The sequence below is a fragment of the Aquarana catesbeiana genome, linkage group LG08, assembly GCF_042186555.1.
Source record: "Aquarana catesbeiana isolate 2022-GZ linkage group LG08, ASM4218655v1, whole genome shotgun sequence".
NCBI classification, from domain to species: domain Eukaryota; kingdom Metazoa; phylum Chordata; class Amphibia; order Anura; family Ranidae; genus Aquarana; species Aquarana catesbeiana.
In genome coordinates, this window is record NC_133331.1 from 64,756,738 (window position 1) to 64,781,629 (window position 24,892).

At 45.4% G+C, this 24,892-nt stretch overlaps 1 pseudogene; it reads left to right on the forward strand.

Annotated features, from left to right (window-relative positions):
- Window positions 1–5,923: 5,923 nt before the first annotated feature.
- Window positions 5,924–24,892, forward strand: LOC141106670 (uncharacterized; annotated as a pseudogene).

Consider the following 24,892-nt stretch of genomic DNA (forward strand, 5'->3'; position numbering starts at 1 on the left):
CCATCCGAGCTCCAGGCTTCCAATTTTGGGAGGGCATCCATGGACATCCTCCCAAAACCGTGCTTCCCGCATGCCCCCTGGGACGTGCATCCAGCGCAATCACAGTGGCCCTTTACCATGTGATGTCAGCTGATCACATGTAAACAGACTTGCCGGTTATCCGCAGCCCTTCCCTCCCACTAGGGGTGTGGAATTTAATCGCTGCATCGATGCATCGCGATTCGGGGGTCCCCGATGCGGCATCGATGCAAGCACCCCTAAACATCGATGTCGGGTGTGACGTCATCCCGACTTGCCCCGCCCCTCCCGGAAGTGTACTCCAAGCGTTTTTTGTCAAAATGGCTTTTGCTATTAAATTCAATAGTAATCCATTCAGTGGTGATCGCTGTATGTGTTTTTTTTTTAAATATATGTAGCTTCATACCTCGTTTTTAGTTGTGTATATAACTGTATATCCGGCGTACATGTGACTGCTCGGTCCGGCCCGCCCCTCTCCTCTCTGTCCCTCCTGACCGCAGCCCCGCCTGCCTCTCTTCTGATCTGATAGCTACAGTTGGTGGGCGGGGCTGAGAACTCCCACTGACATCAGGAGAATCACAGAGACATGAGACAGAGGAGAGAGATGCGGACCGGACTGAGCAGTCACATGACCGGCTTATACAGTTTTACACACAGACTAAAAAAACGAGGTATGATGCATATATTTAAAAAAAAAAACACACACAGCGATCACCACTTAATGGATTACAATTGTATTTATTAACAAAAGCCATTATGACAAAGACACAGTTATTTATATTTACACAGACAAAAATAAGATATGCAGCTGCATAAATTTTAAAATGCAGATACAGCATGGATTTTAACTGCATTTTTTTTACCACACAGGTATTTTATCAGCTGTATGTAGAGTACAAGTGTGTTTGTATTCTACTTACACTGTCTCCTACATGTGCTGTGTGACATTATTTCTCTGCCCCCCTCCCAGTTTGCACATTCCACTGTGTTAACTCCTAGTGTGCTGGAAGGTGCAAACAGGGGAGCCCAGAGAAATGTCACAGAGACAGTAGAGGAACTTCACGGGGCTGTTTGTCAGTTGTGGATTGTAATCCCTCCTGACCTTCCAGCAGCCGTGTGTGAATTCCTGTACCTTGTTGTGCACCAGATTAGTGCACTACGTAAAGTGGAGTTCCACCCGTTTTTTTAGTTTATTAAAAGTCAGCAGCTACAAAAAGTGTAGCTGCTGACTTTTAATAATCAGACATTCACCTGTCCCACGGTCCATCGATGCGGCCGCACGGAGCCTCGCTCCTCTCCCTCTCCTCGGCGCCGTCATATCTACTGTGGGCAGTGACACCCGCCTGTGACAGCTTATGGCTTCACAGCCGGGCGCAGACTGCACAAGCCGCACTGCGCTCTGCCATTGGCCAGCCCATCTTCTGGGACCCAGAAGATCGCTGGCAGGGAGGGGCCGCCTAGTAAATTTATTGTTTATTAAAAGTCAGCAGCTACAAAAAAAGTGTATCTTCTGACTTTTAATAAAAAGACACTCACCTGTCCCACAATCCAGCGACGTGGCCACCCAAACCCTCCATTCTCTCCCCTGCCTGTCCACGGCGCTGGCAATACTACTGTGGGCATCCGGCTGTGACAGCTTGCAGCTTCACAGCCGGGTGCGCATGTCGCACTGCACTGTCCTGCACAGCCGGGCAATCTTCTGGGAACTGTGATGTGTCCCAGAAGATTGCAGGGAAGAAGGGCCGCCTAGGCAGCCCAAGCGGAAGTGGGAGCTCGTCGGTAATCGTGATGCATCGTGATGCATCGCGGAATCGAATCGAATCGAATCGTTGACCAGATAATCGTAATCGAATCGAATCGTGAGACCAGTGAAGATGCGCAGCCCTACCTCCCACGCTGTGTCTGTGTGAGGAAAGGACTGCCATTAACTGTCAAGAATGTCAGTAAATTGTTTACACTGATAATCAGTACCACAATCATCAGTGACATGTATCAGTGCCCATCAATGCCACCTATCAGTGCCCATCAATGCCGCCTACAAGTGTTACCTATCAGTGCTCATTAATGCTGCCTTTTAGTGCTCATCAAATCCGCCTATCAGCACCACCTATCAGTGCTCATTATTGCAGCGTCCATCCATGCCACCTATCGGTACTCTTAAATACTGCCCATCAGTGAACATCAATACTGCCTTAGTTCTGCCTATCAGTGTTCCTCAGTGCCCATCTGTGCAGCCTATGAGTTCTGCCTATCAGTGCTTATCAATGCCCATCAATGCCTCCTATCAGTGCCCCCTTTCAGTGCCCCCTTTCAGTGCCTCCTATCAGTGCCCCTATCAGTGCCTTCTTAGTGCCCCCTATTAGTGCCTCCCTTCAGTGCTCATCAGTAAATCCCATTGGTGCCTCCCATCGGTGCCCCCATCAATGCTCATCAGTAAATCCTATCAGTGCCTCCCATCGGTGCCCCCTATCAGTGCCCCCTAGTGCCTTCTCAGTGCCCCCCATCATTGCCCAACAGTGCCTCCCATCAGTGCCCCCTATCAGTGCCTCCCTTCAGTGCCCATCAGTGTCCCCTATCAGTGCCTCCCATTGGTGTTCCCTATCAGTGCCTCCCATCGTTGTCCCCTATCAGTGCTTCCCCTTCAGTGCTCATCAGTAAATCTTATCAGTGCCCCCTATCAGTGCCCATCAGAGTCCTCTATCAGAGTCCTCTGTCTCCTCAGGACAGCATGGCTCTGAGCGTCTCTCCAGTGGCATCACTAGGGTTGGTGTCACCCGGTGAGGAAAAAATTGGTGTCACCCCCCTCCACCAACTATAGCCCCCCTCAGTACAGACCCCCCTCCACTAACTGCAGACCTCCCTCTCAGTATAGACCCCCCACTAAGTACAGACCCCCGTCTTGCAGTATAGATCCTCCTTACTAAGTACAGACCCCATCCATCAGTATAGCCCCCCTCATTGCAGACCCCCCATCTATCAGTATAGCCCCCCTCTATCAGCATAGACTCCCATCTATCAGTGTAGACCCCCTTAGTGCAGACCCCCATCCATCATTGCAGACCCCCCTCCATAAGTGCAGACCTCCCCTCCATCAGTGCAGACCCCCCCTCCATCAGTTCACATCCCCCCTCAGTACAGACCCCCCCTCCATCATTGCAGACCCCCCTCCATCAGTTTACCCCCCCGTCAGTACACACCCCCCTCCTTCAGTGCAGGCCCCCCACAATGCAGACCACTCCCCTCCATCAGCACACCCCCCCTCATTACAGACCCCCTCCATCAGTGCAGGCCCCCCACAATGCAGACCACCCCCCTCCATCAGCACACACCCCCCCCTCAGTGCAGACCCCCCATCAATGCAGACCCCACTCAGTGCAGACCCCCCTCCCTCCATCAATGCAGACCCCCCTCAGTGCAGACCCCCACCTCATCAATGCAGACCCCCCTCAGTGCAGACCCCTACCTCATCAATGCAGACCCCCCTCAGTGCACACCCCTACCTCATCAATGCAGACCCCCCTCAGTGCAGACCCCCACCTCATCAATGCAGAACCCCCTCAGTGCAGGCCCCCACCTCATCAATGCAGACCCCCCCTCAGTGCAGGCCCCCACCTCATCAATGCAGACCCCCCCTCAGTGCAGACCCCCACCTCATCAATGCAGACCCCCCTCAGTGCAGACCCCCACCTCATCAATGCAGACCCCCCTCAGTGCAGGCCCCCACCTCATCAATGCAGACCCCCCCTCAGTGCAGACCCCCACCTCATCAATGCAGACCCCCCTCAGTGCAGGCCCCAACCTCATCAATGCAGACCCCCCTCAGTGCAGACCCCCACCTCATCAATGCAGACCCCCCTCAGTGCAGACCCCCACCTCATCAATGCAGACCCCTCCTCAGTGCAGACCCCCACCCCATAGTGTTCCCCCAGCACATGTCTATTTGAATACAAACTTTACAGACCTCAGAACAACGTTCTCCCTCTGACTCCTCCTCCTCCCCCTCCGTAACCAGAGAGGAGGGGGAGGCGGCTTCGATCCGCTCCACTGTACGCCTGTGTGTCTCTCATCTAACAGCAGAGAGACACCGGCATTGTTTGTTTTATTTCCCTGCTCTCCATGTGTCCTCTCTCTCACACGGCATGACAGGACACACAGCTGATCTCCCCCCTCCCCTCTCTGTGTGCTCCGCGGGAAATGTGATCTCCTTAGCTTCACACTTGACTGCCCGCGGAGCACACAGAGAGGGGAGGGGGGAGATCAGCTGTGTGTCCTGTCATGCCGTGTGAGAGGACACACGGAGAGCAGGGAAATAAAACAAACTAACAATGCCGGTGTCTCTGTGCTGTTAAATGAGAGACACGCTCAGCCTCAGCGATGTGAAGAGCAACCCCGCTGGGCCCCCCCCCCCCACAGTGGTGGAATGCCAGCCCCGTCGCAACTGCAACTGTTGCGACCCCGGTAATTCCGCCACTGGCCTAAAGCCTAGGCCATTGGTCTCACTGCTCCTGCACCTCCGTGCTTCTGTGCAAACTCTGTAGCATTATCTCAACTCTTGTAGCTGTCGCAGATCACCGCTGCACTGGCCCATGCCCTGACCTCAGTGGGGAACCTCCTGTCTCCTCGGTGGAGTCCACACAGAGCTTGCTGGTGTCTGGTAAAACCTGGACACAGAGGTAGAGGCTTCTTCCCTCCCAAAGCGCTTTAAGAGCTCTGGACTCCAGACCCTAACCCAGGCTATACAAAACCCGGAGAAAACTAAAAAGGCAATTTTCTCAATGCAAAACAGACATTCTGGAGCCCCTTAATTAGCATTTGTGAGAACTCTGTGTTCCATTTACCTCTTCTAACACAGTGGCAAGGCCTAGCACCGTTGCAACGTCTAATCACAAAGATGTTTGGAGGCCACATCATCATGCTTAGTTTGTCACCCCCAGCACCCTTCTCTTAGCTCCTCATTCTTTTAGCTATCACACTTTTTTCCCTGCCCTGCTCTAGTCCTGGTCTATTCAGCAAATCTCCAGTAAAATGAAACTGCTTCATTTGCTCGTTTGTCTTGCTTGACCGTTAGATTTATTGTGGAATTGTACAGACATGCACAGATGAGCAGACATCAAAGAAACCTTGACGCGTTTCACACAGAGTACTTTATCATAATCCTTTAATGTCTGTTCATTGGTGCATGTTTGTATAGCTTTGCAATAAATCTTACGGTCAAGCAAGACAAGCAAGCACATGAATCGGTTTGATCTTACTGGATGTTTTGTTTCATACCCCCTCCTACAATGTTAACCAGACCACCACACACTATCATGCAACTCTCTCCTGCACTCCTACATTGTCAGCCAGCCCCCCACCCCTACCACACTCTTCCTGCACAGTTAACCAGACCCTTAAACTATTAACAGAGCCCTCTCCTCCAACATCAGCCAGCCCCCTGACTATCACTTAATTCACTGCCTGTTAGCAAGCCATCTTCCCATTATACACCAACCCTTCTCCTACAATGTAAGCTACCATCCCATTCCACTATCACCAAAAACCTTTGTGCACTCATGAACATCCATCCTCCCACTGCACTCAATCAAACTACTTTTCTGCACCATGCATGCAGCCCCTATTCTTTCGGGACTGACAGTGCCTCGAGACACCTTTCTCTTCCATCCCTCCTTCCTGCACTGTTGTTGAGAAGATAGAGAGTGAGGTTGAGAGGAGAGGTAGTGAAGAAGGGAGAGAGGGATAGTGTAATAGAGAAAAGATGAGAGAGGAGAGGAGAGAGAAGAGAGGAGATAGAGGAAAAGGAGGTGAGAATAGAGGAGGGGAGAGAGGAGAGGAGAGAAAGAGGACAGGAGAGAGAGGTAAAAAGAGGTGAAAAGAAAGGAGAGGAGCAGAGGAGAGATAGAGGAAAATGGAGGTGAGAATAGAGGAGAGAGAAAAGGAAAAGAGAGATAAAATTAGAGGAGAGAAAATGAGAGGAGAGAGAAAAGATGAGAAGAGAAAAGGAGAGGAGTGGAAAAAGGAGGTGAGAATAGAGGAGAGCAGAGTAGGAAGAGGAGAGGAGAAAAGTAGGAGATAATAGAGGAAAGAAGAGAAGAGAGTGGAGAGGAGAGATAGAGGAAATAGGAGGTGAGAATAGAGGAGAGAGGAGAGAGAGAAAAAAGAAGGAGAGAAGAGGAGCAGAGGAGAGATAGAGAAAATGAAAGGAGAGGAAAAGGAGGTGGGAATAGAGGAGAGGAGAGTAAGAAGAGGAGAGGAGAAAAGTAGGAGATAATAGAGGAGAGGAGAGAAGAGAGGGGAGATTGGAGAGGAGAGATAGAGGAAAAAGGAGGTGAGAATAAAGGAGAAAGGAAAGAGGAGAGGAGAGAAAAGAACAGAGGAGAGGAGAGAGAAAATTAAAAGAGAGAGAAAAAGAGAAGAGAGAAAAGGAAAGGAATGGAAAAAGTAGGTGAGAGAAGAGGAGAGGAGAGAGAGGAAAATAGAGGAGAGGAGAAGAAGGAAAGAGGAGAGAATAGAGGAGAGGAGATAGCAGAGGAGAGAAAATAGCAGAAGAGAGGAGAGATATAGGAAAAAGGTGGTGAGAGGAGAGGAGAGGTGAGAGAAAAGCAAGAGAAAATGAGAGGTGAGAGAAAAGGACAGGAGAGAGAAAAGGAGAAGAGAAAAGGAGAGGAAAGGAAAAAGAAGGTGAGAATAGAGGAGAGGAAAGGTAGAGAGAGAGGAAAAAGGAGGAGATAATAGAGGATAGAAGAGAGAAGAGAGGAGAGATAGAGGAAAATGGAGGTGAGAATAGAGGAGAGATAGAGGAAAACGGAGGTGAGAATAGAGGAGAGGAGAGTGGAAAGGGGAGAAAGAGGAGAGGAAAGAGAGGAAAAAGAAGGTGAGAAGAGAGGAGAGGAGAGACAGAGGAAAACAGAGGAGAGAATAGAGAAGAGGAGAGAGAAAAGGAAAAGAGAGAGAAAAAGAGAACAGAGAAAAGGAGAGGAGAGGAATAGAAAAAGGAGATGAGAGAGAGAGGAAAAAGGAGGAGAGAATAGAGAAGAGGAGATAGGAGAGGATAGATATAGGAAAAAGGAGGTGTGAATAGAGGAGAGGTGAGAGAAAAGAAAAAGAGAGAGAAAAAGAGAGGTGAGAAAAAAGGACAGGAGAGAGAAAAAGAGGAGAAAACAGGAAAGGAAAAAGGAGGTGAGAATAGAGAGGGAAGATAGAAGAGGGGAGGAAAGAGAAGGGTAGAGGAAAGAAGAGCTGAGGAGAGATAGAGAGAGAAAAGGAAAAGAGCAAGAAAAGGAGAGGAGAGAGAAAAGGAGAGGAAAGGAAAAGGGAGGTGAGAATAGAGGAGAGGAGATTGTGAAGAGGAGAGGAAAGAGACAAGTAGAGGAGAGAGGAGCAGAGGAGAGATAAAAGGGGTAAGAATTGAGGAGAGGAGAGAGAAAAGGAAACGAGAGAGGAAAGGAGGGGAGATTGAATGGAAAAAGGAGGTGAGAATAGAGGAAAGAGAGAAGGGGAGAGTAGAGGGAAGAGGAGAGGGAAGAGAGTTGTAATGAAAAGGTGAGAAGAGATGGTATAAGGAGGGAGAAGGAGACGAGGGTGTAACACTTGACTTATTTTTCCTGTTGCCTTCCATCTCCCTTTATAATACAACAAATTCCACAACTTTGTCAGTATGGTCTGTAGAATCCTTACCAAGTGTATCCAAGTTAAATAGAAAATTTGCTCTAAATGGTTTCAACCTCATGAAACAAGCAGTACATCCCCTGAATTTACAAATTGCTGGATTAAAAAAAAGATGAAATAATTAAAAACGGTTGTGTAAATGGTATCGTTAGGCAGATAGTGGGGAGTGGAGTATGTCAGTTAATAGTTCTGACCTTCCATAGTTGGTGATTTTATAACGGTTGTATTTCTAATGTTGCATTTTATCGTCTCAGAACAGCCTGGGAATGCGCTGCTCACTTATATGTGGACCATTATTCATCCCAGAAAGAGATACTGCCGTACAAGTGGCTGCCATTCACTATCTAAAAAAGACTTAAGTGAAATGTAGTTTCCACTGTGAAAATAAAGTGGAACTCCAATTATTATAGTTTTAAAATACTGATTTGGCAAAGTTAAAAAAAAGCAGTTTTTTGTACAATGCTCACCTATCCCCGGCGCTGCTCCCCGAAGACATAATGCACCAAGGTGCAGTGCTGCTCATCTTCCAAATTAAACATAACCAGAGTCATCCAATTCATTTCCTGTGAGCCCATGCTTCATGGACTTGCTCTCTGCACAGCCTGGGCAAAGAGCACTCCTTTGTCACTATGTCATTACATAACCAACACACCACATTACAGAAATAGGGAACACCAACAAGAAAAAAAAGGAAGGACCAGTCCTGACTTCATCAGCGCCACTGATGAAGTCCTGCCCCTTAAGGACGTAACACGTACTGAAACCACGTGACCTTGATCGTGATGTCACACGCATCCTACAAGCTGATCTTCGTGGATACACACTGCTATTTTATGCCATCCATCCTTAGCACTGGGGTACAGTGCGAGATTTGTAAGTGTAATTTACCCCCTTTTTATAAATACATTTTTATCATTCAGAGAGCACTAGATATTGTTGCTTTTATTCCATGTACCGATCCTGGAGTTGATGAGGAATTCCATGTGTAATTATCAATACCGGCACCTTATTCGGCATTAATGTGGGAGCTTGCTGACCTAATACCCTTAAAGGGAACTGCTGGTTTGACTTGACTGATTGACTCAGGGGTCCACCGCATGAGGTGAGCAGCCATTTCTCTTGATGGTGGAGGTTGTCACAAAATATTATATGATTGACTTATCACTCATCTCACTGGATATTCGCTGGTGTTCTTTCGATCAACATATTTTTTATGAATAAGATTATGGACTGTTTTTGTGTCAATTTTATCTATTTGTTTTTATCATAGTTTTGTTTCTATGTGTTTGTGCTGTACTGCCTTTTCTATTGACAATTTGGGGATTTGATAATTTGTCCCTCAGTATTTCAGCTGCTGTTTTAGATTTTTATGTTGCGCTGGTTGATTTCTCTTTATTTAGTTTTCAGGGATCGCCTGAAGGTAGCAAGAGTAGGAGATAGCCAGACTAGTGGAGGTAGCGAGTTCCAGAGGATGGGAGAGGCTCTGGAGAAATCCTGGAGATGAGCATGGGAGGAGGAGACGAGAGAGCTTGAGAGTAGGAGGTCTTGAGAAGAGCGGAGGGGATGATTTGGGTGATATTTGGAGACAAGATTGGTGATGTAACTCGGGGAAGAGTTGTGAATGGCTTTGTATGTTGTGGTTAGTATTTTGAATTTAATTCGCTGGGTGATTGGGATCCAGTGTAGGGATTGGAGAGGGTTGGCAGACACTGAGCAGTTGGTAAGGTGGATAAGTCTGGCAGCAGCATTCATGATAGACTGAAGAGGGGATAGCCTATGGAGAGGTAGGCCAATGAGAAGGGAGTTGCAATAGTCAAGGCGAGAGATAACAAGGGAGTGAATGAGGAGCTTGGTGGTTTCATTTATTAAAAAGGGGTGAATTTTAGAGATGTTACAGAGGTGAATTCTACAAACTTTTGACAACGATTGGACTTGGGGCTGAAATGACAAGTCAGAGTCTAGAATTAGACCTAGTAGCCTGGTGTGAGAGGAGGGCCTGATGGTTGCATTGTTGATTTTGATGGAAAAGTCATGGAGGGGGGCATGTGCAGGGGGGGGGGGGATAATAATAGCTCAGTTTTAGAGAGATTTAGTTTAAGGAAGTGGTGCAACATCCATGCTGATATGTCAGTAAGTTAGTAATGTGAGAGGAGACTGAAGGAGTGAGGTGAGGAGTAGACAGATAGATTTGGGTGTCATTGGCGTATAAGTGGTACTGGAAGCCGTGGGTGGTTATGAAGTGACCAAGGGAGGAGGGGTAGATAGAGAAGAGAGGGGGTCCAAGAACAGAGGCTTGGGGGAACCCCACAGAAAGGGGCAATGGAGAGGAGGAGACAGAGTTGTAGGTGACACTGAAGGAGCGCTGTGATAGATAGGCAGAAAACCAGGGTAGAGCAGAATCTCAGAGGCCAAGGGAATGTAGTTTATTGAGAAGGAACAGGTGGTCAACAGTATCAAAGGCTGCAGAGAGGTCAAGTAGTAGGAGTATGGAGTATTGGCTGTTGGTTTTAGCAGTTAATAATTCGTTAGTGAGTTTTAGTAAGGCAGTTTCCGTGGAGTGCTGCGAGCGAAAGTCAGACTGTAATGGGTCAAGAAGGTTATTTTCACTGAGGTAGGAGCTAAGACGGTTGTAGACTAAGCTTGTTTATATTGGTGGGGTCCGGTGAGGGCTTTTTAAGTATTGGAGTGATCTGCGCATGTTTTAGAGGGGAGGCGAAGGTGCCACTAGAGAGGGAGAGATTGAAGATGTGGGTGAGGGAGCATAGGATAGAATAAGAGGGTGACCTTAGTATCCAAGGGACAATTGGTTAGGTGGGCATCTGAGAAAAGTTTTGTAACCTCTTCAGTAGTAGCCAATTCAAAATAGGAGAGTGTTGAATGTGCCGTTAGGCCAAGTATGTTGGGTAGGGAAGATGTACGCACAGTGGAGGTGTCCTCACGAATTGCATCAATCTTGTCTTTGAAGTGATTGGCAATCTCTTGGGCAGTGAGTGAGTTAGTGGGTAGAGGGGGTGGGGGACGAAGCAGAGAGTTAAAGGTTGAGAAGAGCCGACGGGGACTGGATGACAAAGTATTAATAAGAGAAACAAAGTAGGCTTGTTTGGCAGCATGGAGGCAGGAATTGTATTTTAGAAGGGCAGATTTATATGGGGTGAAGTCTTGCAGGCAATTGGTTTCACGCCACAGTCGTTAAAGACAATGTCTCTAGAGATTTCTAGTGTTGTCAGTTTGCCAGGGTTGTAACGGTCGGGGCCTGATTCTGCGTGTGGTTAGAGGAGCAAGTGCATCTAGCGATGATGAGAGCGAACTGTTGTAGACAGAGGTGGCCAGGTCAGGACAGGACAGGGGAGAGATTATGTCAGACAGGTGGTCAGTAGCAGAATAGAGAAGAGAAGGGTTAAGGTGGCGAAGGTTCCTACAAGTAATTGTTTGCTGCTTGGAGGGATGGGTGGTTGGAGGCAAGGATACAGTGAAACTAATGAGGTTGTGATCAGAGAGAGAAAAGGGGGTGTTTGTGAGGTTTCCAGGGTTGCAGAGATGGGAGAATACAAGGTCAAGGGTATTACCAATGGAGTGAGTGGAAGTATGTGTCCATTGTGTTAGGTCAAAAGATGAGGTTAAGTCGAGAAGTTTAGCTGTAGTTTGGCTGTTAACATTGACAGGAATGTTGAAGTCACCAAGAATGATCGTGGGTATTTCAGAGGAGAGAAAGTAGGGTAGCCAGGCAGTAAAGTCATCCAGAAAGCGCAACACCGATAAATTGCTGCAATCCTCAGAGAAATAGGAGAAAACAGACGAATACAGTGCATCTCAAAAGAAGAGAGGGAAATAGAGGGGGGGATAGGAAGAACTTGGAAGGTGCTTTATGGGCATAGAAGGAATCCAACTCCACCTCCTTTCTGTCCGTTGGGTCTGGGGGAGTGAGTCCAATGGAGGCCACCATAGGAGAGAGCAGCAGGAGAAGCTGAGTCCAAATTTTGAAGACAGGTTTCGGTTATGGCGAGTATGTTAAAGCCATGAGAGATGAAGAGGTCATGTACAGATGTTAGCTTGTTACAGATGGAGCGGGTATTCCAAAGGGCGCATGAGATAGGTGGGCTATTTTGAGGAAGCAGGGGGATAGAAACTAAATTAAGTGGATTGCGGTGGTTGCCAGAGAGGGAGGGTTATTGGAGATGTGGCTTGCAGTTTGAAAATCGCAGACCAGGATTAGGAGAAATGTCACCTGAGACTAGTAGAAGGAGGAGGATGAGGAAGGCAAGATGGGAGTGGGATGTGCATGAGCACACATGTCTAGTGGCCCTGGTGTTTATGCCAGCATGTGGGTGCAGCAAATGCAGATGATGGGTGCAGTAGTAGGGAGAGGGTAGGAGTGAGGGTGATATGTGCATGCTGCAGGGTAGAGAGGAGGGATAGAATAAGGATAATTTGAGGATAGAAGACACTGATGTGAGAAAGAAGAGAATGAGGAGCATGTTAGTGGCAATAGAGTGTGAATCTGACTTGATATAAAATAAATGTCAAATGCTGGTTTGCTTGCCATCTTGCAGAGTGGAGCAGAGTTCTTGTTGTATCTTCATCCAGCTTTAGTTATCCTGCTTTCGTTAAACTGCAGCGGTGAAACTGCACATCACTCGTGACAGAGCCACTCAGGAAAGAGCCATGAATGTCTGCGCCTTGCCCCTGTCTGCGCCACCCCATAGGCTGCTTTAAATTTATAGGGACACTGAGCAGGCATGCATTTGTCTATTGGTCATCATACAGTCTGATTTGAGACACCTGAATATGGGAGAGAAGATGGCCAATACCAGACCAGACACAGGCTAGGGTCGTAAAGCTAATTACCTCTCTTGATCACTCAAGCCAAATGAGGTTGAGAATCAATAACCAGTAATGTTGCTATTGTAGTGTGGTTGTTCTATAGCTAGCATTAAGTATAGAAGTTTAAAGATATGACAGCAGAAGACATTTACCAAATATGTTACAGTAATGTCAGTTCAGCAGAGTAGAGCGTACAGATGGATAGACATTTACCTGTAAAAAAGCAGAGGAGAAGACATGATCAGAATTGATAACTGCGGCGGTGACTCGTGACAGAGCCATTTAGGACAAAGCCATGATGTCTGTGCCTTGCCCCTGTCTGCTATACAGTGTCAGGTTCTGACACTGTATAACTGGATCTTGTTCTACATCTGAAAATGTGTTTGCAATATCGTTGGTTTGGCTTAAAGGACCGGTACTGTGAAGCTGTACTTTTTCTGGATCCAAAGAGTCTGTAGGTGATCTGTTGCTGGTATCTGGAACCCCTAATCCCCTCTCCTACTACCTTCTTCCAAGTTCTACATTAAAGCTTTCAAAATATGAAAAGTAACTGGCGCCAAACTTCTGTTCAAAACTCCCCATTATAGCCATGAACTCAGCCCTGGGATAAATGCTAGCTCGCTCCCTGCCTCCGGAGGTTACATCCTGCCTTCAGAAGACCCAGCGGGGGCAAAACAGGACTAAAATTACTTTCTCACTTAATTAAGTTATGACTAATTCATGAGGCAAAAGGGAGCACAAGGGTCACAGACTTTAGAGAACTTTGTACAAGAATGTGTTTGGAAGATGTCTTTGAGAACTGTTCATTTGTTATGTTTAACTAATTCAGTAAAAGAACTTTGTTGTTACTTAAATTGCCTGGTCTGAGTTCACTAAAGGGGTGCATGCATGGCATATCCAAAGAACAGGGCTTCACAAGGGAAGGAGAAGAGTTAGTGAAGATGCTGTTCAGAGGTCAAACAGGAGAGAAGCTATCCAGAGGAGGCTATATTGCCTTTGCTAATGACTACAGTACTAGTGTCGTGTGCATAAGCTGCTAGCCAGTTGGGAAGAGGGAGACATGTCAAAGGTGATGGAGGCCCTGGTAGTGAATTAGCTTGGTGCTTAGGTTCCTTCCCTAGTAACCCGTTCCCGTACTGGGACCAATCTTTCCTAGGAACCTAGCCTAGGAGTCACGGAAGAAAATGTAATAAGGCCTCGGGAGAATAATAAACACAGGATAAATACAAGCGAGCTCCCTAGTATCCAACTGAAATATACGAATCAATGTCACTGGGAGTGAGGTGACAGGTTACTGGGTTGGTGCAGTGCGGTACAACCACTGATTTAGAAATGCTGCACAACTTAAGTAAGAGGAGTGTTCTGCAGTGTGATGAGGAACTGTGTCCATAAGAACAATGTGAAGTGTTACAGAAGTTGGCCACGAAATACAAAGAGTTGACTGTGTTCTCATGAAGGAGCCTTACTTTTAAGTTGGGGTGCCACCTAAATTCTGTATCAGTGTGAAAGTCAGCCTCAGCCTGCCTCTGGGGGCACTACAGATGGCTCACTCTGGGGTCCCACCATCAGGAGCTTGGTTGAATACCTTCTGGCCCTTAGACTCCTTGGCCTCGGGGAATCCTGTTGTATTAGTTCCCACCTGAAACCATCTGCCTGCTTCTGGGAGTTCTAAACCAACACTTCGATCTGATCTGCCTGTGGTGGCTTATTTTACTGTCAACTAGTTGTCGGCTTAAACTCCTTGGGTAAGCTTACCATCTCTCTTTGGGGTATCCTTTACAGAGTAGCTAGAAGGTCCATGTTGGTGCTGCCTTGACACATGGCCAAGATGTAATCTTTGAGGATTCAGCTTCTAGGAGCTTCCCCTTTAGGGCGTGAAGCATGGGATGCAGGATTTTGCATGGGATGCAGTACTGTGGCAAAACCCTCTAAAAATGTACAGGCTTCTCCACTTAGATCTCTAATTGCTATTGCTGTATTCACCATGTTCAACTCAAAAAATGTACTGTCACCATTTGGATGACTGAAAAGATGTAAATATGTAAATCAACTAGTTCAGTAAATAGTTAAAAAGCTTTCTGCTGTCTGTGCTATTCCATATCTTAACCACTTGATGGGAATGTAATTTGGATACAAACATGTGCTGGATGAAGTTGTATTGGGGTCCATTGCTGTAAGGCCTACTACTGGTGGTGCTGGTTAGGCCAGGCTGGGGGACTTCTGAGGATGCACAATATATTATTGGTGGGGCCATCCACCAAATCACCCTTTAGGCACCATCCCTTGCCTATAAATTACTACCATACATTTACTCAATCACCTCAAAAGATAGAGAAATAAAAATAGATGGGTCTTTAATTGTGCCTTATCAGGGGTATATACAGTAAAACACTGTAATTAAAATGTTAGAAACTGTATTACATCCTTAAAAAGACATTAAAAACATTCACCAAAGTGCATTAATTGCCATATTGTTTTGACTGTAACAAATGCATATTTATGATTCCAAACTGGCACAATGCATCGACCTGTTTCGCAACGTTGTTGCCCCTTCAGGATCCACTCCTATATTTTAACAGATGATATGGCTGAAAAGATAATATATGGTAAAACAAATGATGGGGGTGAGTATCACAGTATTGAACAGATACGCACCCACATGCAAGATATATATCAGACTATGGGGCGGTTAGGAATATCCTTAATGTCTCATAATAATAAACCATAGAATCAGTCCAAAATGGGGACAACATTTTAATTTTCTGTATGAATGGGAAGGGCTATGGTCCTTAGGGGCAGTGCTTTATTTGTCAGAATATTGTATCTCATCTGGATGGAGATATACATTTTTTGGATTAATTCCATTAATTAGATTGATACAATGGTCAATAAGAGGTGCATTACTAACCTTCCCACAGTCGAAGATGTGCATTTATTCATCGTTTGTTTTACCATATATTATCATTTCAGCTATATCATCTGTTAAAATACAGGCGTGGATCCTGTTGAAGCAACAACATTACGAAATGCGTCAACCCACTGTGCCAGTTTGGAATCACAAATATGCTTTTGTTACAATCTAAACAATATGGCAATTAAAGTGTATGTAAACCCTATCATAAAATTTGACCTGGGCACATATACAGTATCTGACAAAAGTGAATACACCCCTCACATTTTTGTAGATATTTTATTATATCTTTTCATGTGACAACACTGAAGAAATGAAACTTTGCTACAATGTAGTGTAGTGAGCGTACAGCTTGTATAACAGTGTACATTTTCTGTCCCCTCAAAATAACACAACACAGAGCTGGTGAGTGTTAGAGACCTTGCACTCCTCCACCTTCCGTTTGAGGATGGCCCACAGATGCTCATTGGGGTTTAGGTCTGGAGACATGCTTGGCCAGTCCATCACCTTTACCCTCAGCTTCTTTAGCAAGGCAGTGATCGTCTTGGAGGTGTGTTTGGGGTCGTTATCATGTTGGAATTCTGCCCTGTGGCCCAGTCTCTGACGGGAGGGGATCATGCTCTGCTTCAGTATGTCACAGTACATGTTGGCATTCATGGTTCCCTCAATGAACTGTAGCTTCCCAGTGCCGGCAGCACTTATGCAGCCCCAGACCATGACACTCCCACCACCATGCTTGACTGTAGGCAAGACACACTTGTCTTTGTATTCCTCACCTGGTTGCCGCCACACACATTTGACACCATCTGAATCAAATAAGTTTATTTTGGGACGAAAGCCATGTAGACCAATTTGATGCAGTGTGCAGCATATGGTCTGAGCACTGACAGGCTGACCCCCTACCCCCTCAACCTCTGCAGTAATGCTGGCAGCACTCATACATCTATTTCCCAAAGACAACCTCTGGATATGACGCTGAGCATGTGCACTCAACTTCTTTGGTTGACCATGTTAAACTGTTCTGAGTGGAACCTGTCCTGTTAAACTGCTGTATGATCTTGGCCACCATGCTGCAGTTCAGTTTCAGGGTCTTGGCAATCATCTTATAGCTTAGGCCATCTTTATGTAGAGCAACAATTATTTTTTTTCAGATCCTCAGAGAGTTCTTTGCCATGAGGTGCCATGTTGAACTTCCAGTGACCAGTATGAGAGAGTGAGGGCGATAACACCAAATTTATCACAGCTGCTCCCCATTCACACCTGAGACCTTATACCACTAACAAGTCACATAACACCGGGGAGGGAAAATGGCTAATTGGGCCCAATTTGGACATTTTCACTTAGGGGTGTACTCACTTTTGTTGCCAGCAATTTAGACATTAATGGCTGTATGTAGAGTTATTTTGAGGGGACAGCAAATTTAAACTGTTTTACAAGCTGTACACTCACTACTTAACATTGTAGCAAAGTTTCATTTCTTCAGTGTTGTCACATGAAAAGATATAATAAAATATTTACAAAAATGTGAGGAGTGTACTCACTTTTGTGAGATACTGTATTTGCAGTGTTTACTTATCTCTCTCCAAGAGTCCTGTGTCTTTCTGCTGTTTCGTTCCACTGTTATCAGCATAACTTCTGACAAGTTCTCCGTGAACCAAGATAAAGCCAGCCTGAAATTTGTGTCAGGGAGGGGGCTATAAGCAGATTAGAAGAGAGCATGTCTTGTCACAGCATAGCTCTGCAAGTATCTTTTCGTTCTTCTGCCTATTTGGAAGGGGGGGAGTGTGTTTCCTCCAATCAGCTGTGACACAGTGTAAGCCAAGAATTCACTCCTACTGCTGAATGAGGAAGAAAAAATTCTAACACCACGTCAGAATTCTAAAGAATATAGAAAGGGAAAGTCAGCAGACATACATGTAAAACTTATGTAGGGAGATTTGTTTCATCCCTGTGTCTCATCTAAAGGCTGTTTACTTCACTGGGTATAGGAGAGGGTTTACATCCACTTTAATGTAATTTGGTGTATGTTTTAAAACATTTTTAAGGATGTAATAAAGTTTCTTATGTTTCAATTACAATGTTTTGTATGTCCCTAATAAGTCATATTTAACCACTTGCCGACCGGCTCGCACTGATATATGGGGGCAGAGTGACACCGCTGTGCGAATTGCCGTTCCCGTATGGAGGCTCCTTTAAGAGCAATAGCAGGCACGCGTGCCCGCTGCACAGCAGGAGACCCGATGCATGTGGCCGGTGGGCGCGATCACTAATGGCCACCCGCCACCTGCGAATACGGGCATGAGAGCCAGAATGGGGATTTCTGTGTGTAAACACAGAAATCCCTGTTCTGACAGGGGAGCAGAGACAGATCGTGTGTTCCTACTAAGTAGGAACAATGATCTGGCTCCTCCTCTAGTCAGTCCCATCCCCTCACAGTTAGAAACACACCTCGGGAACACACTTAACCCCTTGACCGCCCCCTAGTGTTAACGCTCTTCCCTGCCAGTGACATTTATACAGTAATCAGTGCATTTTTATAGCACTGATCGCTGTATAAATGTCAGTGGTCCGAAAAAAGTGTCAAAAGTGTCAAAAGTGTCCGATCTGTCCGCCGTCCTGATGCAGTCGCAGTCCTGATAAAAATCGGTGATCACCGCCATTACTAGTAAAAAAAATAATAATAATAAAAATGCCATAAAAATGCCATAAATCTATTCCCAATTTTGTAGATGCTATAACTTTTGCACAAACCAATCAATATACGCTTATTGTGATTTTTTTTACCAAAAATATGTAGAAGAATACATATTGGCCTAACTGATGAAGAGATTTTTTTTTTTGGATAATTATTATAGCAAAAAGTAAAAAATTTTTTTTTTTCAAAAGTGTCTATTTTTTTTGTTAATTAATTGTTTATAGAGCAAAAAAAAAAAAAAAAAAAGCAAAGGTAATCAAATACAACCAAAACAAAGCTCAGTTTGTGGGAAAAAAAGGACATCAATTTTGTTTGGGTACAGGGTCACACGACTGCGCAATTGTCAGTTAAAATAACGCAGTGCCGTCTCACAAAAAATGGCCTGGTCATTAAGGGGGCAAATCCTTTCCGGGGCTGAAGTAGTGGAAGCCCCATCTATTTGTATTCCTTCATCCCTTGAGATGGTCATGCAAATGTATGGTAGTTACTTCTACAGGGTGAATTCCATGCCCATACTGCCTCAGGGAGTCTAGGGGCTGGGCATGAATGGTTTAAAAAGTGCACATGCTCCCCCAACAAATGGCTGTACACATAGAAGACATGCAACTAAGCATGTGGCTAGGCCCACGGCACAAAAAATGTATATCTTCTATATTTTTACCAAAATTTCTCCCTTATAACTTTACAAGTCTATAGGAATGCAAAATACCCTTGAAGTAGGTCACATGCAGGTCATAAGTAGGTCAACTGTGGGTCAAATGCACCTATCAAAGAATTCTGAATGATCTCAGAAGCATCCAAAACTGTCATATTGATGGCATCGATCCAAGCCCAAAGCTCGTCAGCAGAGGCCTGTACATTGTTGCCATTATTACAGCTTGAATTTTTTTTTTTCTTTTTACATTTCTTATTTAATGACTTGTTTTCCTTGTTTATTTCCTAAGATTGCAATGTGGCGTCTGGTTATTTATTTACTCCAATTTTCAATTATTGTCACTTCATTATTTCTGCTTCTGCTGCTGCGACCTTGTGAATTGCAATGCAAAACACAGGTGCCCCATAAATAACAGACCTGGGAGCGCAGTTTACTCCTAATTATCACAGCATGTCAGGATCCTAATATACGGAAATGCTTCACACCGCTCGCTGTCCTTGGGTGGTGTGAATGACATTATGTAGTTCAATAGGCGATATTGATACCCTATCGGAAAACAACTAGCATGGAGTAGCAGTGGAATGAATCATATGGATAGCCGCCCCATGACCTAATTAATCTTCAACACTCTGAGCACTTGCCAAGTCCTCACAGAGAAGAAGGTGTGGGATTCGTAAATATAAGAAGAAACAGACAGCTCAGCTTATGATTCTGAAGAACCACAGTCAAACCCCAAGATTTGGGGAGTGCATACGTGGATTTTGCTGAATGAAAATCTTGTTTCTTTTCTATATTACAATCAGGAACTTATTTAACGCTTTGGGGGCAGTAAAAACAGGCAGTTGAGCTGTGTTTGGAAGGCTTGCTACATGTGGCAGTCTCTCCCCTTGTGAATCCCTGGGTGTATACTCACTAATACACTCACTCTGTTCTAGCTCCCTGCTGCTCTTTGGCAAGATTCCTTCTCAAACTGGATGCTGAAAGGAATATTCCAAGCCAGCCCAAGCCCCAACCTGGAGGCTGAGCCCCCCCAGTCCTTGGGGTCCCCTCCTAGGCCACCAACAGCCTCCTCAGCACTCCATCTTCCACCGACTCCCCTGCTGGCCAGGCTCCACCATATTTAAGGACTGATCTTGCCACCCTGCCAAGCCCTCTGCCTGGGGATTGGCTAGATTCTCTCAAATATGCAGATCAGTCGGGAGGCCCACTAACTTCAAGAGGCTTCTCCAAGCCTCTAGACCGAGGGGGAGGTACCAGAGACCTGCATTGGGAGCCATCCAGCCTGACTTGCAGTAACCCAACCTAATTACAGATTTACAAAGTTACTATGAGTCATACAAATAAATTTGCCTACACTAACACTAGCAGTACACTAGAGGGTGCTACATATATCAATTCCTGACCACCTCTTAAATGCCCTCTGAAAAGCAGATGAGCCCTTACTGTGATTTTAAAGCTGAACTCTGGTATCAGAAATTTTTGCCAATATACAAGAGTTATGTGCATTCTTCCTTCCAGATCTGTGCAGTAATCCAGGGTAAAACTTTGCATCTGTGCAGAAGCTTCCTATAATGAAGACCGGCCACTGCTGCACTCTTTCCTTATGCAGGGTGACTGGTCTTGGCTCCGCCCTCTCCAGTAGTTTTCTACAGGCAGCCTGTATTGGGTGGACTTACTAGGCCCCTCCCACAACTCTGCTCTCTGCACAGGCTGTGTGCAGCACTCTGATGATGTCACCACTACATTTCAAAGGTAACATTTGGATTTTCAAAGGCTCCTGGTGTGAGTTTATATCCTTTAGGGCTATTAAGGAATCTATTTAAAGAGATACTTCACTCTTGCTCTCAAAAATTACAAATACTGTAGCTGCTGACTTTTGGGAATTAACTGCTTGCCGACCAGCCAATGTCATTATAATGTGGCAGGTTGGCTCTCCTGGGCGAATCGCTGTAGATGTACGTCGGCCCCTTTAAGAGCTCTAGGGGGCACGGGCACGCTTGTGGCATGACGCCCCCGGAATTGTCGATGCTTGCAATGTCCGCCAGTCACCTGCGATTGCTCCTCACAGAGACAGAACAGGGATCTGTCAATGTAAACAGACAGATGCCCATTCTGAAAGGGAAGTAGAGAGAGATCTGCTGTTCCTAGTAATCAGGAACAGCAATCTCCCTTTACTCCCAGTCAGTCCCATCCCCCCACAGTTGGAAATACCTCTCTAGGACACACTTAACCCCTTCCCTGCCAGTGACATTTATACAGTAATCAGTGGCTATTTTTAGCTCTGATCGTTGTATAAATGTCAATGGTCCCAAAAAAGTGTCAAAAGTTTCCGATCTGCCTGCCGTAATATCGCAGTTCCGCTAAAAATCGCAGATCACCGCCATTAGTAGTAAAAAAAAAAAAAATAATAATAATAAAAAATGCCATAAATATATCCCCTATTTTGAAGACGCTATAACTTTTGCACAAACCAATCAATATAAGCTTATTGGGATTTTTTTTACCAAAAATATTTAAATTAATACATATTGGCCTAAACTGATGAATACATTTTTTTTTTTAATGTGGGGATGTTTATTATAGCAAAAAGTTAAAAATATTGTGTTTTTTTTCAAAATTGTCGGTCTTTTTTTGTTTATAGTGCATAACTAAAAAACGCAGAGGTGATCAATTACCCCCAAAAGAAAGCTCTATTTGTGGCAAACAAAGGACATCAATTTTGTTTGAGTACAACATCGCACGACCGCGCAACTGCCAGTTAAAGCAACGCAGTCCCGTATCGCAAAAAATGGCGTGGTCAGGAAGGGGGCAAATCCTTCCGGGGCTGAAGTGGTTAAACACTTATCAGCCCATGGAGTCCAGCGCTGTCCTACCCACAGTCACTTTTTCACCAAAATAGAGCACCACAGTCTTGGATGTGGAAGCCGACTGTTATTTCCTGATGCCTCACAGCCAGCAAACCACTGTGCATGTGCGAAGCACAGCCATGCTAAAGGACTAGTCCTACAGCCTTCTGTGACACGTGACATGTCCCAGGAGGCTGTGTCTGGGGTTGGGAGTGTCCCAAGTGGACAGCATATTTGCCCAGGTTAGAATTGAGGAAGTGGGAGTAGATACCTGGTAAAAAAAGTTGCAGTTGCTGCAATGGCCTGCATGGCCATGAGTGAGAGACACTACAGTCAGTTCCAATGAAAAAACCTCAATCCCACTCTCTCTTAAGATGTCACACAAAAGAGGAAGAAATTATCTGTGTTAACTTCATTTTTTTAATTTAGTAGTTTTTTTTATTCTTTTCATAGCAGTACAAGTTATACATTTATACATACATTTTATTCCAGATACATAATCTTTCTTCTAGCATTCACCCACCCCAAAAAAACAAAACAAAAAAAAAAAAACAACAAAGAAGATTTCCTCCCCCTACTGTATCTCTCCCCCCCTCGACCCCAAAAGCCCTCCCCCGTCCTCCCATCCTCTCCAAATATTGTCCCTCTCCCATATTGATTCATCTTTTATTTTCATTGTCCCAGGCCTCTACCCAGCTTTTCCAAATAGCATCAAATTTATCTTGGCTCCCTCTATGTGTATAAATAAATTCCTCCTTTATTATGGTTTCTTTTATTTGTGTTCTCCATTCTTCGACCGTTGGGGGGTATATAGATATCCACTTCTGAGCTATTAGCTTTCGTGCCTGAAACAAGCCTCTCGTCATTGCGGTATGGGTATATTTTGAAATATTTGGTTCCTTCGCTATATTTAATAAACATAAATTTGGGTCTAGTGAAATTTCTATCCCTAATACGCTATTTATGTTTTTAATTATATCCTGCCAATATCGATGAAGTTTGGGGCATTTCCACAACATGTGTATTAGATTAGCCGGTGCACCACTACACCGGGGGCATAAGGGGGATTCCCTGCGTTTCCACTTAAATAGTTTTTCGGGGGTATAGTATGATCTATGTGTAATAAAAAGTTGTGTTCATTTTTGAGTAGCTGAAAGAGATACCTTTGGGATCGCCGACAAGACCTCCGACCACTGAGCGTCAGTCAGTGCTCCCAGGTCTCGTTCCCACTGCGCCCTGGCCGGCACCGCGACCGCTTCTTAAATTTACACTGCAATAACTCATATATTTTAGAGATAAGTCCCTTCTTTTGATCCCTTTTCTTCAACAATATTGTTATTTTAGAGACATTAAACTTAAATACAGATGTACGGGCCTGGACATGAAAGGCATGTCTAAGCTGGAGATACTGAAAGAACCTCTGTCTTGGAATCCAGAATTCCTCAGATATTTGCGCAAATGATTTTATGTTATCGTTCCAAAACAGTTGTTCCACATATCTCAGCCCCGGAATTTGCCAAAGCCCAAATCCCTCCAATCTCTGTACTTCCTCATAGTTTGCGTTATTCCATATTGGTGTATAGGAAGTATAACCTGTAATGCTATTAATCTTTTTTATTGCTAGCCATACCTTATTGAATAGCTCGCCTGTCATAAATTTCTTGTCTTTTTGAAAGGTTTTTGTCTCTAGTAGGGACATCAGTGAATATCCCTTACCCAGTGGAAGTAATAACCCCTGTATGGGGTCGTTCTCATCTACCTCTGTCCAGCCAAAAAATTGCTGGGTTTGTGAAGCCAAAAAATGATTTTTTGGATGTGGGATAGAGAGACCCCCCTCATCTTTAGCCAGCATTAAGGTTGTTAATTTAATACGTGCATATTTTTTCTTCCAAATTAGTTTGCGAAAAAGCGATTCTGTCCTTTTAAACCAAAATGTGGCTATCCACATGGGGCAGTTATGAAAAATATACCATAATTGTGGGGCCCAAATCATCTTAATAAGATTGGTTTTCTCTCAGAGAGAAGACCTGAAGGGTGGAAGAATTAAGCTTTACGACACCCCAAGCAAATCAGTCATTTCATTGACATTTGACCTTCCACCCCCACTGACCTACCAGACCAGCAGTCCGGTCACCCCAGAGCCCATAGTGGATGCCCAGTGTGACTTCTCAGAGATGATGGGCAGACCAAGACGCTGCCGCTCTCTTCCATCCTTGCCTGAGGTAACGCGGAGAGGAAGTCTGTGCCCCGTCACCACCCAGGTACAGTGAGGTCTTCACTTTAAAGGGGAAAGTTGTGACATTGATGTAAGTTCTGTACAAACAGATGGAAGCAGTAGGACAGTCAATGGGTTCTTACAGAATGATTTTCAGAATTCTGTGGCCACCAATAATCTGCTACAAAGTCTAAATTCTCCAATAAATCTGGAATCTGGTGCGGCGACAGAATCTCTGCTTGATAAAGACTGGACATTAAACACGAGCGCTGGTGCGTGTGGCCAGGAAGTGAGACAGTTTGGTGGGGCTCTCATAGACTACATGAAAGAGGCATCCACAGAAAAGAAACCCCTACATCCAAACGGTGAACAGTTACCAAAACACACTAGTCCCCCAAGTACTGAAGACCCGAGGGAAAAAGACTCTGCAGAGAACTCAATTGGTGTTTCAGATTGGGAGGTCAAAGTTTTATCCCCAGATCTTCACCCTCATGGAAAAAAGAGTCAACCTGGGGGTCCAGAGATCCCAAAGCCTCGCGAGAGTTCAAAGGACTGGAATCAACGGTGGAAACCTAATGGGACAATGTCAGGAGACAATGCGGAACTTGTGCGGCCGGAGATTGGAGAGCCCATGGATTATTCAAGCAGTCCGGAGAGCCACCAGGTGTCCCCAACAGCATAAGTCTTTCAGACAATAACAACGTAGTCCGCAGCAAACCCATCGGATGGGTTGGCTTGCTGCATCCTCACCCTCTGGGTTCAATGGAGGGCAACCTATGGGGGGGGTAGCTTGCCAGGCCTGGGGTGTGAAGGAACCGAGAGCGGAAGTATGGCTCCTCTGCATGCTTCCTCCAGTTCAGTCCTCGACCATGAAGAGACAGTGCCCTGTCCTGTCTGCTGCCTAGGGAGCTTCAGCTTCATATCAGTGTGTCGCCGTTCACCTCCAGACACCTTTCGATATCAAAACCTGAACTGTGAGTCGAGCTGCGGCCTCATCCACACAGCCCCGCGGCTTGGCACTCTCAGGCCGGGTCCAAGCAGGAAGCTGCCAGAAGCGCAGACTTAG